The following is a 16,826-nucleotide window of genomic DNA, read 5'->3' on the forward strand; positions in this document are numbered from 1 at the left end:
TGGAGAAGCTGAGACTATTGATACAATAGTGTTAGGCTACCCAGATCCAGTTGTAACAGGAAAGGCTTCCAATCCTGTGGGAACGAACACTTCCATCGTGAGAAGGCTCATGGGAGCATGTAAGGAGAGAATGGGAGAGAACTTTCTGAGAACCTTGTCTGTTCACCCTGTATTGAAAGCCACTTTTGAGAATGTGCAAGTTTCTCCTATGCAGGGTGATGAGTATAAAATCAATCACTTCACATCCTGTTGGAGTAGCTGGAGTACTAGAGTGATGGGAACACCCGCATTTTCAGGAGTACCCAGGACTTCAGCCATTCATGTGGATGCTCCTGATGATCAGGAAGAAAAGTCACACTTCCCCACAGGAGTGGCTGGTGAGACCAGAACTACAGAAATCTTTCACTGTCTATTATTAGAGGATAACAGTGATTGCTAGGGACACCTCTGGAAGAGATGTCACCCTCAAATGTGTATGAAATTTGCACACTTCTTTCCTGTGGGAGTCACTTCTAGTTTTCTGGTATAGAAAAAGTCCCCTGTACTAGGAAAGATGACATCAAAGTCATTCAACTTTGACGACTCACCAATACCAGAGGAATGAAAAAAGAGACTAACTGATAAGGTGTTGGAATGCAAAGATGTCTTTTTGACTGATGAGTTTGATGTTGGTTGCTCCAAGGGTACTCACCACACTATCAGACTGACAGAGAGAGATCTTGCCAGTTAGCACCAGTGGAGGTTGAAGATGTTAGCCAGCAGTATTAAAACTAAAGGAAGCTGGAATTATTACTGAGTCATGGAGTCAATATGCACCGCCTATAGTTGTGAGGAAAAAGAATGGGAAAATACAAATATACCTGTATGTTGATTAAAGGACACAAATAGATGTACAAATCCAGACCATTTCCTCGCAATGATTATTTCATTTTAATTTGCTGTTTAAAATAATAATTCAGCTGCTTATGGTTAAGCTTGTTGTAAGAGCCAATAGGATTTGTCTTGTTAACATTTTGTCCAATAAGATGCCCTGGGACATTCCAGAGGGTTTGAGGGTAGCCATTTTCTGGAGAGAGTGCAGGAGTTTTAGAGGAAGAAGGAGAAAGAAGGAAAATGGAAACAGACAACAAACCTAGCAGAAGAACATGACTTCATTGGGAAGGACAGACATTGCTTTCAGAAAATCCTCATGCAGACAATGGTCTCACAGAGAAGGTGCAGATAACTTTTTTGTTAGCTAGTTAACACATGATATTGGAGACAGTTTGACTTCTTGTCCTTGGAGTTTGTGCAGATATTTATTTATGTCTAGGTTAGACTATGTTTTCAGGCAGAATTGTTCTGTACCCTGACTAAACAAACTGAAGCAAACTGGACTGATTATGCAACAATGAGCTCCAACAATAATGGGCACACTATAAGCTAATTAATACAAGTATAATGGGCACTTTTCTTTATTGTGCTTGTTATAGTTTAAAATATTTTGTCAGTACAACTTTAATATAAACTTATACTGGTGTGAGTTCAATTATTTCTTCCTGGTGCACAGTATATTTGCATGGGTGTGTCAGTCTTCATACCAGTAACAGACCCACTTTCCCTTAAAGGGACATTCAAACTTTTATGTTTTGTTTACCTGAAACATATTTACCCTAGTCATGCTTATTAATTGGAAATGGCCTTTCATTCTTATTCCTGTGTATTGTAGAGCTATGTTACTGTTGATTGGCACTCACAGTACCAGCTAACTCATTACCAGCCCATGATGAAAAGGTCACATAGAATTGAAGACATAATTACATCTGTGACATAAGGAGGTGTGGCTTATATTTCAGAATTATTAACTGATGCTCAGGAATTCTCTATCTACTGAAGTTTATTTGATGTAGACTCACCTGATCAGATCGTAGATGCACTATCTCCCAATATATCAAGGCTCTGTCATCATGAAGACAGAGACTGTAAATACAAAATGATTTTCCCCTCAACCCCATCAGCTCTTGGAAATGACAATGGAAACTGAAAGGAATCAATGGAGCAACTGTGGGAATACCCTTGACTTCCTGCAGTGATTGATAGCAATGCTGCATAAGCTTTGCATTGTATATGACATTAATAGTGCTTTATGGACCAATCTGGTCATTGAGGTAATTGCTTCTGAACATCTTTATTTGTCCCCTGAAAGACTGTCCGAGCATGAGAATGCTTCCCAGCTGAACAAAAATACGCTGGGTCTCTGAAAACCATTCTCACATTGTCCCATCTTGCCTTCACTCCAGCCATGGATTTCTTTGCAGATCAATGCGACATTGAAAATGGTGGGAATTTGTCAGGCAAACACGAGGAAATCTGCGGATGCTGGAAGTTCAAGCAAAACACCCAAAATGCTGGTGGAATGCAGCAGGCCAGACAGCATCCATAGGAAGAAGCACAGTCGACGTTTTGGGCCGAAACCCTTCGTCAGGGCTAACTGAAAGAAGAGATAGTAAGAGATTTGAAAGTGGGAGGGGGAGATCTAAAATGATAGGAGAAGACAGGAGCTGGAAAGTTGATTGGCAACTTCCCCCTCTTGTCTTCCCTATCATTTTAGATCTCCCTCTCCCACTCCCCCTCCCACTTTCAAATCTCTTACTATCCCTTTCAGTTAGTCCTGATGAAGGGTCTCAGCCCGAAATGTTGACTGTGCTTTTTGCTATGGATGCTGTCTGGCCTGCTGCGTTCCACCAGCATTTTCTGGAATTTGTCAGGCATTAACTGGAGAACTGCACCTCGTTGTAACTACTCTGCAGCACATCTCTTTAAAGGCCAAATTTACATGAGCACTAGCAATTGGTATTACAAGCTGTTTAATAATATACAATAAGCCATTTGTTCCTAAAGTTCCTTAGCAATGTTTTGCTTTAGACTTCCTCTACTCACTTTTTCAAATTGAATTTTAACTTCTCTAATTTTGCTTTCATTTTAGTTCATGCTCAATTTTCTGTTTGTATTCCATGATCATTAGCTTATGGTGTAATTTGTCATGGGATAATAACTGGTTTGCAGATAAATTGGATTAGTAACTTTATTGTTCAATCAGTTTACAGGAAATAGTCTAAAGACTGTTCAATTTGCATCCTATAGAATTGTGGTAATTGCTAGCTTTGAACATGAAGGAAGTTTATCTGACACTTTTTTTTGTATAATTGTTGACAGATAAATACTAGGCACTTTATAACCTAGAATGCAGAAAATATTTTACCAGCCCCATTGCTTGTTTAAAAAAAAAAGAGGATTTGTTAAAATATTTGTCTGTTCAATACCAATCCACCCTATAGAAACCATAGAAAAACTACAGCACAGAAACAGGCCTTTTGGCCCTTCTTGGCTGTGCCGAACCATTTTCTGCCTAGTCCCACTGACCTGCACACGGACCATATCCCTCCATGTACCTCCCATCCATGTATCTGTCCAATTTATTCTTAAATGTTAAAAAAGAACCCGCATTTACCACCTCGTCTGGCAGCTCATTCCATACTCCCACCACTCTGTGTGAAGAAGCCCCCCCTAATGTTCCCTTTAAACTTTTCCCCCCTCACCCTGAACCCATGTCCTCTGGTTTTTTTTCTCCCCTTGCCTCAGTGGAAAAAGCCTGCCTGCATTCACTCTATCTATACCCATCATAATTTTATATACCTCTATCAAATCTCCCCTTATTCTTCTACGCTCCAGGGAATAAAGTCCTAACCTATTCAACCTTTCTCTGTAACTGAGTTTCTCAAGTCCCTATCTATTGCTTCTCCTTATGTTATAAGTTTCTATGATGTTTACATAAGTTCAAAGTAAATTTTATTATCAGAGTACATATACGTCACCACATATGACCCTGAGATTCATTTTCCTGCGGGCATACTCAGCAAATCTATGGAATAGTAAGGATAACAGGATCAATGAAAGATCAATAGAGTGCAGAAGACCGTCCAATTGCAAATATAAATAAATACCAATAAATAATGAAAACATGAAATAACAATATGAGGAGTCCCCAAAGTGAGATCATTGGTTGTGGGAACATCTCAATGGATGGGAAAGTGAGTGCAGTTATCCCCTTTTGTTCAAGAGCCTTATGGTGGAGGAGTAGGAAGCATTCTTGAACGTGGTGGTGAGAGTCCTGAGGCTCTTGTACCTTCTACCTGATGGCAGTAGTGAGGAAAAAAGCAAGGCCTGGGTTGTGAGGATCTCTGGGTGGTGAAGTCTTGATTCACCTTCCTAAAACGCAGTTATGATGGCAACATGTTTGGACACTATGGAATGCCAGGTCCATATGCATGACTAAGGACATTCACCATCTGGAAAGTGCCCTCTATTCATTACTACCATCAGGGAGGAGATACAGGACCTTGAAGATTCTCACACAGAGATTCAGGAACAACTTCTTTCCTTCCACTGTCAGGTTTAGGAACAGTCCATGAATCCATGAACACTACCTCGTTATTTGTCTTTTGCTTCATTTAGGCAATAAGACCATAAGATATAAGAGCAGAATTAGGCCATTCAACCCATCAACTGTTCTGCCATTTCATCATGGCTTTTCCATTTCCCTCTCAACCCCGTTCTCCTGCCGTTTCCCCATAACACAGATAGAGTAGCTGTGGAGGAGTCTAGGACCAACGGGTGCAGCCTCAGAATAGGGGATGTCCATTTAGAACAGAGATGTGAAGGACTGGAATTGTTTTAGCCAGAGGATCTTGAGTCTGTTCAGAAGGCTGTGGAAGTCAAGTAATTGGATATATTTTAAAGCGGAAGCAGATATGTTCTTGGTTAGTCAGGGTGTCAAAGGGCGAGAAGACAGGATAATGGTGTTGATAAAGATAATAAATCAGCCATGATTAAATGCCAGAGCAAACACAATGGGTCAAATGACTTAATTCTGCTCCTATATCTTATGGTCTGACTAATCAACAACCTGTTCTCCTTAAAAAACACTCAGTGACTTGACCTTCCATAGATTCACCACACTCTAGAGGAGTCCTGGAGGACTAGAAGATTGCAAGTGTCACTCCACTCTTTAAGAAGGGAGGAAGGCAAAAGAAAGGAAATTCTAGGCCAGTTAGTCTAACCCCAGTGGTTGGGAAAGGGTTGGAGTCCATTACTAAGGATGAGGTTTCGAGGTATTTGGGAGACTAATGATAATGTAATTCAAAGTCAGGGAAATCTTGCCTGACAAATCTGTTAAAGTTCTTCAGGAAGTACCAAGCAGGGTAGACAAAGGAGAAGGAGTAGATGTAATTTACTTAGATTTTCAGAAGGCATTTCATAAGGTGCCACACGTGAGGCTGCTTAACAAAATAAAATCCTATAGTCTTACAGGAAAGATACAGACATGGATAGACGAATGACTGACAGGCTGGAGGAAGCAAGTGGGAATAAAGGGGCCTTTTTTGGTTGGCTGCCGGTGACTAGTGGTATTCCTCAGGAGTCTAACTTTTCACATTGTTTGTCAATGATTTAGATAATGAATTAATGGCTTTGTGGCAAAGTTTGCAGATGATACGAAGATAGGTGGAGGGGTAGGTAGTGCTGAGGAAGCAATGCGATTGCAGCAGGACTTGGACAAATCGGAAAAATGGGCAAACAAGTAGCAGATGGAATACAATGTTAGGAAATGTATGATGCATTTTGGTAAAAGGAACAAAAGTGTGGACTATTATCTAAATGGGGAGGAAATTCAAACATCAGAGGTGCAGAGGGACTTAGGTCTCCCTGTGCAAGAATCCTAGAAGGTTAATTTACAGGTTGAGTCTGTGGTAAAGAAGGCAAATTTAATGTTGCCACTTATTTCAAAAGGGTTAGAATATTAACACAAGAAGATAATGCTAGATAATGTCACTGGAGAGACTCCAGAGGAAGGTCGTGAGGATGATTCCGGGAGTGAAGGAGTTAACATATGAGGATTGTTTAGCAGTTTTGGGCCTGTACTCACTGGAATTTAGAAGAATGTGGGGGACTCTCATGGAAGCCTATCGAATGTTGAAAGGGGTAAATATGGTAGATGTGGAGAGGATGTTTCCTACGGTTGGGAGTATCCAGCACTAGAGGGCTCAGCCTCAAAATTGAGGGGTGGCCCTTTAGAGCAGAGGTAAGGAGGAATATTTTTAGACAGAGTGGTGAATCTGTGGAATGTTCTGCCACAGACTGCAGTGGAGGCCAAATCTGTGCTTATATTTAAGGTGGAAGTTGATTGTTTCCTGATTGGTCAGGGGATCAAAGGATATTGCGAGAAGGCAGGTGTATGGGGTTGAGTGGGATCTGGGATCAGCCATGGTGAAATGGCAGAACGGACTCGATAGGCAGAATGGCCTAATTCTGCTCCTATGTCCTACGGTCATCTGGTTTTAAGGTCTTAAATGAACATCCGTCTATTTTTAGTCTGTGCCTTCTGGTCCGAGACTCCCCCACCAAAGGAACTGTCCACTCTATCTGAGCCTTTCAACATTGGATAGAATTCAGTGAGCCCCCCCGCTACTTTTTTAATTCTTCCAAATGCCAGTGAGTACAGGCCCAGAGCCTCCTATCACTGCTAATGATATTCTTTTCATTCCCAAAATAATTTTTGCGGACCTCCTCTGACCCCTGTCCAGTGTCAGCACATCCTTTCTTAAATAGGGGCCCCAAACTGCCGACAAAACTCAAGTGAGGCCTCACCAGGGCTTTATAAAGATCCAAAATTACATCATTGCTTTTACATTCTAGTCCTCCTGAAATGAATGCTAACATTGCATTCGCCTTCCTCACCACTGACTCAACCTGCAAGTTAACCTTTAGGGAATCCTGCACAAGGAGTGTTGAATTTCCTCCCTATTTGTTTGTTTATGTAACTTAAAGTAATTTTTATGTCTTGCATTGCCCTGTTGACACAAAACAGCAAGTTTCCTGACAGGTTATTGATAATAAACCTGATACTGATTCTGTGAGTCAGTAAATTGGATAGATTAGATTATGAGGACACGCAGTCCTCTTTTATTGTCATTTAGTAATGCATGCGTTAAGAAATGATACAATATTTTTCCAGAATGATATCATGGAAACACATGACAAACCGACTTAAAAACTAACAAAACCCACATAATTATAACATATAGTTACAACAGTGCAAAGCAATACAGTAATTTGATAAGAACAGACCATGGCACGGTAGAAGTCTCAAAGTATCTCAAATCCCATCATCTCACACAGACGGTAAACCTCCAGCGCCGCCAACTTGCCGATGCAGCATCCTGGAAGCATCCGACCACAGTCCGACTCCGAGTCCGTCCGAAAACTCCGAGCCTCCGAGCAGCACTCCGACACCGAGCACCATCTCTGCCGAGTACTTCGACCCCGGCCCTGGCAACAGGCAATAGGCAAAGCCGAGGATTTGGGGCCTTCGTCTCCGGAGATTCTCGATTGCACAGTAGCAGCGACAGCAAAGCAGGCATTTCAGAAGTTACTCCAGATGTTCCTCCGTGCTTCTCACAGCTGTCTCCATCAAATCTGGATTGTGCACGGCTCCCTAGTTAACACATACGATATTCATTTGGAACGGCCACGCGCACTGCGTCGCGTCGCTGTCTTCTCCTCTTTTTGTAATTGGCCTACGTAATTGGATACATAATTACGTATACATAATGACCTCTTAATAGTAGGTCATGGAACATTAATTTTGTGATTGGAAGCTTGTGATCAATAGTCTGTCATTGCTTTACCTTTTGTTAATAATTTGGATATAAATTCAGAAAGTGTGATTGGTAAGTCTACAAATTACAGCACAATTAGTGTTGTAGATGGTGAGGAGGTTATTGATGAGTTAGTATAATAGACGGAGTAATGGCAGATGGAATTTAATCTTGGTAAATGCAAGGTGGTGCAATTTTGTGGGACCAATAAGTGTCAGACATACGCAATCCATGCTGTGGGGAGCATCGCAGAGCAGATTGACCTTGGGATTCAAGCCTAAGGCTGTCAGAATTAGCCGCACAGGTATATAAGGTGGTGAGGAACATACATTGGATGTCTTTGTCATTAGCTCAGTTATAGAATATGAGAGCAGGGAGTTTATGGTGCATCTTTATAAACATTGATTCAGCCTAGAACAGTACAGCTAGGAGCAGTTTCTTTGGCCCACAAGTTCTTTGCTTGATCAGCATAAACCAATCCTTTCTTCCTGCATATGATCCATGTCCCTCCTTTCCCTGGCAGTATGTTCCAGGAATCCATTGCTCTGTATGTTTTCTTAAAAAAACTTGCCCCGTTTTTCTATAAACACCCCCCACCACCTCACCTAAAAGCTATACTGTTTGATATTTTACATTTCCAGCCTGACAACATACTGTATACTCTTTGAAGCCCCCAAATCCTTCTTGCCATGTAGTGATAATAATGGCACATAACCAAAGTTAGCCTAACCAAAGTTTTATATTGCTGCAACATCTTTATGCTTCAACCAATGTACATTTTTTTTATTGCACATTGGGTGTTCCACGGTCTTTTTTTGGGTTATTTTATTCTTATGGGCATGTGTTGTTTTATTCTCTGCACATTGGGCATTTGACAATCTTTTTTCATGTATATGGGGTTTGTTTTTGGGTTTCTTTGGTTCATAGCTGCCTGTTAAGAGACAAATTACAGGGTTGTCTAATGCTTACGTACTTTGATAATGTACTTTGAACTTTGACCTATACACAACACTTACCACCCTATCTACCATATTGTCTCTTTCATGCAGCTGTACACTTTCACCCCAAGATACCTCTTGCATCAAAGTTCAGGCCACCACATTTTAGGAACACCGTGATTGCTTTGCAGAGGTACTAAAGAGGTTCACCAGGATTTTGCCTGGAGTATAGCCTTTTAATTGCAAGGAAAAACTGGAAAGATTGGATTAATTTTGCTTTGTGTGAGGAGATTAAAAGGATCTTGATTGAGGTCTCAGCCTTAAATAGACTTAATGGCTCAATATTATTAGCTCACAATTTTGAATAACACTCTGGGAGAATAATCCTCAGTCTTAAATGTTGTTTCATCCCCCAAGATAATACCCTTTCAGTGTTTACCAACAAGTGCCTACAAAATCTCATGTGTTTCAATAAATTCACCTCTCTTTGTTCTTTAAATATACAGAGCAAAGGTAGTTTGGAACTTAGGTCTTGGTGAATCGTAGAAAATTGACTCAGTGTTTGAAAGAAGACAGAAAATAGTAAAGGCAAGAAACTGATCTTTATCTTGGTTAAGTCCATGTGCTCTTCACACTTGGTACCACGTGAGTACAGTGAACTTGCGGAGAGGTTTAAAGTGGCAACTTAAGGCGGAAGTTACTGTATCTTTACATTCTGATAGGATCTTGAAATCAATAATAATTGCAGGTGAGAGCAGGTGCCAGCGGTACTGATCTGTGCATTGCTAGTGGGGGATGTTAAACACGGTAATCATCTAAACCTGCATTCCATGGCTTAAAGGAGTTAGCTTTCAAATGCGTAGATAAGGAAATGTTTACATCAGAGTGAATTTGCTGCCTTTGGGATTTGTGTGGGTATTGTGTTATGGTTCTTTTGCTTAATATCATCTAATAAATTATCTCTGCTTTGCGTGTGGCAGGCTGATTGTCATTTTGTGTGCTGTAATGATAGAATCAGAGAAGGTATCCATAGAAACATCTTAATGGTGAGATATAGTGAAGGCTGAGCAGTTAATCCTCTACTATTACAAATGATGTCATAACAATTACAGCTACAGCAAGTAATTAGTATCTATGCCTCTCAAAGTTTCAAACAATTCTGTAAGGTTGCCCCTCATTCTCCTGTGCTCCAAGGAAGAAAGACCCAGGCTGGCCAACCTCTCCCTATAACTCAGGTGCTCTAGTCCGGGCAATATCTTCAGAAGTCTTTTCTGCACTCTTTCCAGTTTAGCCATATCTATCCTATTACAGTATGTGCAAAATTGTACATGGTACTTAAATGCAGCCTGACAAATCACTTGTACAACTGCAACGTAATTTCCCAACTCTTGTACTCAATGCCCTGGCTACTGAATGCCATCATACAAAATGCCTTTCTCAACACACTGAGTGTCTGTGTCACTGTTTTCAATGAACTGTTTTCTTGTACTACTAGGTTCCCCCTGTTCCATTACACCCCCTAATTCCCTACTATTCATGGTATAAGTCCTACACTGGGTTGAGTTTTCAAAAGGTATCACCTCACATGTATCTGTACTGAAATCCATTGTTGCTCCTTAGCTCACTTCCCTAACTGATCAAGAATCCCTTGTAATTTACAATAACCTTCCTCACTGTCTACAACGCCTCCTCCTTTTGTGTCATCTGCAAATTTACTTATCAAGCCTTGTATATCAGCATTCAAATCATTGATATAAATAATGTATTACAAGGGTCGAGCCCTGTGGCACAACACTAGTCACCTGCCTCTATTGGAAAAGCAATTTTTAACTCCCATCTCTGAACCAATTTTGAACTTACCTCAATAGCATTCCCCAGGTTCCAATGGACCTAATCGTCCAGACCAGCCTACCATGCAGGAAGTTGTTGTAGGCCTTGCTAAAGTCCAGATAGATGACTCTACAGTCCTATCCTTATCTTTCTTTTTGGTTACTTTTCAGAAAACTCTAAAATTTCATCCAGAATGATTTTCCACACTTAAAACTGTACCATCTCCTTCAAATGAGGCTCCCTCCATCTAAATGCTGGAGGGTTCTGTCCCTCGGAATTCTCTCCATTAAGTTCCCCACTACTGATGTCAGGCTGACCAGCCTATTGTTTCTTGCTTGATCATGTTACACTTTTTAAACATTAGCTACCTTCCAGTACTCAGTAACTTCATCAGTGGTGAATGATGCAGCAAATATCTCTACAAGAACCTCCAAAATATTTTCCCTCGCCTCGGACAAAATCTGAATATTCACATCAGTCAGGCCCTGGGGATTTGCCCACCGTAATGGCCTGGATTTGTCCACTGTAATGGGTAGGGTTGCCAACTTTCTCACTCCCAAATATGGAACAAAAGTAGCAGTCGAATACGGGACACTTGTGTTTACCCCGAGAAAGACTATCACGACCATGAAGTCTTGTGTGGGCATCTGTGTGCACATGCGTGTACGTGCTGACTTTTTCTCAAATCGGTTTTGGCATAATCTTCCCGATTCTGTTAAGTGAAACTACACTGTACATACATTATTTCTACTTTATATAGGCTGTGTATTTATCATATCAGATCAAGAAAGCCATCGGGCCAAGCAGATGGAGAGATGGGTGGAGCATTACTCTGAACTCTTCTCCAGAGAAAACAGCATCTCGGACAGCACGCTAGATGCCGTGGAATGCCTGCCTGTCATGGAGGAACTTGATGCATTGCCGACTGCTGAAGAGCTGAGTAAAGCCATCGACAGCCTGCCCACTGGGAAGGCACCAGGATTGGATGGCATTCCACCAGAGGCCATCAAATGCGCAAAGGGCGTCCTGCTAAACCACCTGCGCGAACTACTGTGCCAGTGCTGGACAGAGGGAGCAGTGCCGCATGAGAGACTGCAACATTGTCACCCTATATAAGAACAAAGGGGACAGAAGCGACTGTAACAGCTACAGGGGAATCTCCTTGCTGAGCATCGTTGGGAAGGTCTTCGCCCACGTGGTCCTGAACAGACTGCAGAAAATAGCCGAAAGGGTATATCCTGAGTCTCAGTGCGGTTTCAGGTTGGAACGCTCCACAATCGACATGATCTTCTCCCTTCGACAGCTACAAGAGAAATGCAGAGAGCAAAGATAACCACTCTACGTCGCTTTCATTGACCTCACGAAGGCCTTCGACCTTTTGAGCAGAGACGGCCTGTTCAAAATCCTCGCCAGGATCGGGTGTCCCCCAAGGCTCCTCAGGATAGTTCAGTCATTCCACACGGATGTGAAGGGCGTTGTTCAGTTTGACAGCTCTTCTTCGGAGGCCTTCAACATCCGCAGCGGTGTGAAGCAGGGCTGTGTGCTTGCCCCCACCCTGTTTGGCATCTTCTTCGCAGTCATGCTGAAGCACGCCTTTGGAACATCAACTGATGGTGTCTACCTCCACACCAGATCGGACGGGAGGCTGTTCAGTCTGTCCCGGTTGAGGGCAAAAACCAAGGTTCATGAAGTACTCATCAGGGACATGTTGTTTGCAGACGACGCGGCACTGGCAACACACTCTGAACAGCAACTGCAACGCCTCATGGACAGCTACTCAAGAGCCTGCCAGGACTTCAGCTTGACCATCAGCCTGAAGAAAACCAACGTGTTGGGCCAAGGCGTTGAGCACCCCCCTGCCAATACCATCAACAACTACGAGCTGGAGGTAGTCCATGAGTTCACATACCTTGGCTCCACCATCATGGACAGCCTCTCCTTAGACCCCGAGATCAACAGATGGATCAGACGAGCAGCCTCAACATTCGCCAGGCTTACAAAGAGAGTCTGGGAGAACAGAAAACTGATGACACACACCAAAGTTGCAGTCTACAGGGCCTGTGTCCTCAGCACACTTCTTTACGGCAGCGAGACCTGGAGCCTCTACTACAGACAAGAGCAGCGTCTCAACGCCTTCCACCTTCGCAGCCTGAGACACATCCTGGACATCACGTGGACTGACCGAGTCGCCAACAATGAGGTCCTGGCCCACGCCCAGATACCCAGCCTCTTCATCCTGCTTCAGCAATGCCATCTCCGCTGGCTGGACCATGTTCACTGCATCACAGACGGGAGGATCCCGAAAGACCTGCTGTACTAGGAACTGGCCTCCGGCAAGAGAGCACAAGGGCGGCCCCATCTTCGTTTCAAAGACATTTGCAAGACAGACATGAAGTCACTGAAAATGAACGTGGAGAGGTGGGAGGACATCGCAAGCGATCGCTCTCACTGGAGGCTGGAACTACGCAGAGGTCTCAAAAGAGGAGAAGAGAAGCTGAGGCTTGCTGCTGAAGAAAAGCACACTCGTTGGAAAAACGGCACCAAGGCAACACTGGAGGACAGCGCCTTCAAGTGCAGTCGCTGCAGCCGAGACTGTCTCTCCCGTGTGGGCCTCTACAGCCACAACAGACGCTGCTCTAACACAGACTGAAGCAAGACTTTCCAGGCGCAGATCCATGGTCTCGTGAGACTAATGGATGCCACTACTACCAGCTTTTACTATATGTTAGTGCTATTTAAGGTTTTATGTGTTATTTGGTACGATCTGGTAGGTTATTTTCTGGGTCTGGGAACGCTCAAAAATTTTTCCCATATAAATTAATGGTAATTGCTTCTTCGCTTTATGCCATTTCGGCTTACGAATGGTTTCAGAGGAATGTTCTACTTTAACGAGGAAAATTTGGGACAAGGGCGGTCCCATATGGCAGTGTTCCCCAACTACTGAGGCGTGGACCAGTACCGGCCGCAAAGCATGTTCTACCGGGCTGCGAGGAAACGGTGAGTCAGCTGCACCTTTCCTCATTCCCTGTCACACCTGCTGTTGAACTTGAACGCACACAAGGCATCAGTCCGTCATTAACCTGCAACTACTCGATGAGTAAAAAAACAAACGTCGCTTGAAAGTCTCTTTGGAAGAGGTGGTAGGGGACATAAAGGCCTAATGATGATGATAATGCAGAGACAGCTGAGGCCGAGACTGCAAGAAAAAAAAAGCTTCCTTTAACAGAAAATACGACGAGTTGTACATAAAAAATGGCTTTATTGCGACCGGTGACATGCACACTATAAGCCCCCATGTGTGAATGTGGAGAAAAGCAGTCTAAGGAGGCAATGAAACCTTCAAAACTGCTTTGGAACCTGGAGTCCAAGCACCCTGCACTTAAGGACAAACTCGTTGAGTTTTCTGAGCGGAAAACACATGAGCAAGCGGAACAGAAGCAAGTGCTGAGAGCCACCAGCTCCACAAATGCTGCTGCTCTGAGAGCGTCGTACTTAGTGGCTAGCCGTATTGCTAAGGCTAAGAAGCTTTCACTGTTGGTGAAGAATTGATTCTGCCTGCTGCCAAGGACATGTGCCGTGAACTGTTGGGAGAAGCTGCAGCTAACAAGATGGCACAGGTTTCTCTTTCAGCTACCACAGTTTCAAGGAGAATGGATAACATAGCGGAAGACATTGAAACACAGCTGTTGGAACGGTTTAATGAGTCTGGTTTCACTACCCGAGTCAAAGAGGTTGCTCCAGAATGCCAGTCTACACACTGTGTCACACACAGGGAAATGCTGGCTAGTCGAAAAATGTCACCTGATCTTAACAGCGTATTGAGTGATGTTGTTGAAGTTATCGATCACGTTAAAGCAAAAGCCCTTAATTCACGTCTGTTTGAGCAGCTTTGCAAGGAAATGGATGCAAAGCACAAACGCCTTCTCTTACACACTGAAGTCAGGTGGCTATCAAGGGGGAGAGCCCTGGTCAGGGCTTTTGAGTTAGGAGAACAGCTACAGAGATTTCTTTCAAGAAAAAAGTCACCACTTGCAGCACACTTTAGTGATGAGGAGTGGATAGCAAAACTCGTTTATCTGTGCGACATCTTCAACCTGCTCCATGAACTCAATTTGTCACTTTGGGGGAGAATGACAACTGTCTTCAAGTTGGCAGATAAAGTGTCTGCTTTCACAGCCAATCTGGAACTGTGGGGACGGCGAGTGGACAGGGGCATATTTGACATGTTCCCAACATTAGCTGGGAATTTGAGAGACTGAGGCTCACAGCTGGTGCGCGAACACCTATCTTCGCTGTCGACAGAATTCAAGCGTTACTTCCCAACCGCAAATGACCCAAGATGTGCAAAGGAATGGGTCCGTGACCCATTTGTGAATGTCCCCAGTGAATCATCCATGTCAGCACAGGAAGGAGACCAACTCCTTGAGCTTGCAAATGACGGCGGGCTGAAAAAGTATGTTTGACATAACATCTCTGCCGGCATTCTGGATCAAAGTCAAGGCTGAATATCCTGAGATAGCCACCAAAGCACTGAAAATGTTGCTTCCATGTCCAACATATCTCTGCAAAGCGGAGTTTCCTGCAATGAATGCAACAAAAACTAAATTGCGGAATAGACTGGACATAAGGAACCTCCTTATGACTTATAATTGACATGACTATATTCATGCGAGGAAAATATGCGCTGTGTGTTTAATATTAAATTCGTTAGATAAACCCTTTTAGAAATTGGGTGTATTAGCCACTGATAAGTGACTTATAGTTGACTTATCACCTATATTCTGGTCGTGATTAACTCCTTACCCCCACCCCACCCCCCACCGTCGGCCGGTCTGCAAGAATATTGTCAATATTAAACTGGTCCGCAGTGCAAAGAAGGTTGGAGACCCCTGCCATATGGGACAAACCTATTTAGCCCAATATACGGGATGTCCCGGCTAATATGGGACAGCTGGCAACCCTAGTAATGGGCCAGATTTGTCCACCGTAATGGGCTGTAAGGGTTAGAGGACCTCCTCTTTTGTGATGTGAATGTCCTCCAAAACATCTACACTTGTTTCCCTTATCTCTTTAGCAAACCATAATTAAACACAGAGGAGAAACGTTTGTTAGTAATCCTACCTATCTCCTATGACTCGAGGCATAGGAGGCCCTGCTGATCTCTGAGAGGAGAGGCACTCCCCGAGCCACTCTCTTATTCTTAATATAACTATAGAACCTCTTAGGATTTTCCTTAATCTTACTTTCCATCTCTCCAATCTCTCCAAGCCTCCACATCCTTTCTATAGTGTGGCAATCAGAACTATAACCAATAACTTAATGGTGACTGAACTAAAGTTTTATGTAACTGCAAAGTGACTTCTCAATTTTTATATTCAACTCTGTGGGCAAGCCTGAAGTTTGTCTTCCTTCTCATTGCATTGCCACTCTCAGGAAGCTGTGGATTTTCACATGAAGCAAAATTCTACTCTGAAGAGAGTTTGGAATCCTCAGCTGCAGGGGCTTGAGAAAGCTCAATCATTTGTTCACATGAAGTATATTTCTGGAGCAATAGGTGGCGCTTTGGAAGGTCAACCATGATCTCAATGAATGAAGAAGGCTAGGATGGTAGGATTGTCTCCTCCACCTAATTCATGTTCTTGTAACAGCAACACCTCTTTCTCTCCGCAAGAAATCTTCCTCTAGTCATATTCTCAACTTTCCATTTGTTTTGATGCATTCCATTTGTTGGCGTGTGGCCGTGGTTAAGGCGTCGGTCTAGTGATCTGAAGGTCGCTAGTTCGAACCTCAGCTGAGGCAGCATGTTGTGTCTTTGAGCAAGGCACTAAACCACACATTGCTCTGTGATGACATCGGTGCTAAGCTGTATTGGCCCTAGTGTCCTTCCCTTGGACAACATCGTTAGCGTGGAGAGGGGAGACTTGCAGTGTGGGCAACTGTCGGACTTCCATACAACCTTCCAAGGCGCAAATCCATGGTCTCACGAGACTAACGGATGCCTATATATTTGACACCACTTTGATCAACAACTCTGTAGTATGTGGACTGTAAGGATTTAAGTGTAAGAAATGAGAGGATAGATAGGGTAAATGGGAACCAGCTTTTTCCACTGAGGTTGGATGAAACTAGAACTAGTGGTCAATTGTTAAAGGTGAAAGTTGAAATGTTTAAGGTGAACACGGGGGTTAACTTCACTCGGAAGCTGGTGAGAGTGTGGAAAGAGCAGCCAGTGGAATGGTGGATATGGGTTTGATTTCAAAGTTTGGATATGTTCATGGATGGGATGGTTGCTGTCACTGAAATCTGCAAAATGTAATTACCTTCTAAGCAATGTACTTTGGAACCAACCTAATGAACTGCAGAT

The 16,826-nt window shown here is 43.2% G+C and overlaps 1 long non-coding RNA gene across 1 annotated transcript in view; it reads left to right on the forward strand.

Annotated features, from left to right (window-relative positions):
- The first annotated feature begins 1,086 nt into the window (after nucleotides 1-1,086).
- LOC134345239 (uncharacterized) overlaps nucleotides 1,087-16,826 on the forward strand; it is a 29,220-nt gene continuing 13,480 nt past the window's right edge. Inside the window, exon 1 of the long non-coding RNA XR_010017642.1 lies at nucleotides 1,087-1,215. This is a non-coding gene — a long non-coding RNA (uncharacterized LOC134345239). The remainder of the gene's footprint in view (nucleotides 1,216-16,826) is intronic.

The sequence above is a fragment of the Mobula hypostoma genome, chromosome 4 (assembly GCF_963921235.1).
Source record: "Mobula hypostoma chromosome 4, sMobHyp1.1, whole genome shotgun sequence".
NCBI lineage: Eukaryota > Metazoa > Chordata > Chondrichthyes > Myliobatiformes > Myliobatidae > Mobula > Mobula hypostoma.